Consider the following 994-nt stretch of genomic DNA (forward strand, 5'->3'; position numbering starts at 1 on the left):
AGGTCTGTGAGCTAGGGGGTCGGCACCAGCCCAAAAATGGTGTCTGCGTCCATGCCAAAGACAAGGCGGTATGGACGTAGAAAAACCATGTACCGGAGATACCTTTATGACAAAGGACGGTGCATGGAAAGAGAACAATGAGGAGCGAAGACACAAACTGTGAGCTAGGGGGTCGACACCAGCCTAAAAATGGTGTGTACATGCAAAAGTCCTGGAGCATGTACATATAAAACTCTTCTACGGAAGAACCAGGCGCCGGAGACCGTCGTGAGTGTTCTTGGCAAAGACCTGGAGCCAGAACATAGAAAACTCTTCTACGGAAGAACCAGGCATTTCCATACCAAAGTCCCGGCGGTATGGTCATATCTCTTCCATGCAAGTTGGAAGAACCGGGCAAAGGGGCGGACATGCAACCGAAAAATCATTTTAATCAAGAACCGGTACATGGAAAGAGAAAGAGGACTGAAGACACGAAACCAGGTCTGTGAGCTAGGGGGTCGGCACCAGCCCAAAAATGGTGTCTGCGTCCATGCCAAAGACAAGGCGGTATGGACGTAGAAAAACCATGTACCGGAGATACCTTTATGACAAAGGACGGTGCATGGAAAGAGAACAATGAGGAGCGAAGACACAAACTGTGAGCTAGGGGGTCGACACCAGCCTAAAAATGGTGTGTACATGCAAAAGTCCTGGAGCATGTACATATAAAACTCTTCTACGGAAGAACCAGGCGCCGGAGACCGTCGTGAGTGTTCTTGGCAAAGACCTGGAGCCAGAACATAGAAAACTCTTCTACGGAAGAACCAGGCATTTCCATACCAAAGTCCCGGCGGTATGGTCATATCTCTTCCATGCAAGTTGGAAGAACCGGGCAAAGGGGCGGACATGCAACCGAAAAATCATTTTAATCAAGAACCGGTACATGGAAAGATAAAGAGGACTGAAGACACGAACACAGGTCTGTGAGCTAGGGGGTCGGCACCAGCCCAAAAAT

The sequence above is a fragment of the Stigmatopora nigra genome, unplaced genomic scaffold (assembly GCF_051989575.1).
Source record: "Stigmatopora nigra isolate UIUO_SnigA unplaced genomic scaffold, RoL_Snig_1.1 HiC_scaffold_139, whole genome shotgun sequence".
Classification (NCBI taxonomy): Eukaryota; Metazoa; Chordata; class Actinopteri; order Syngnathiformes; family Syngnathidae; genus Stigmatopora; species Stigmatopora nigra.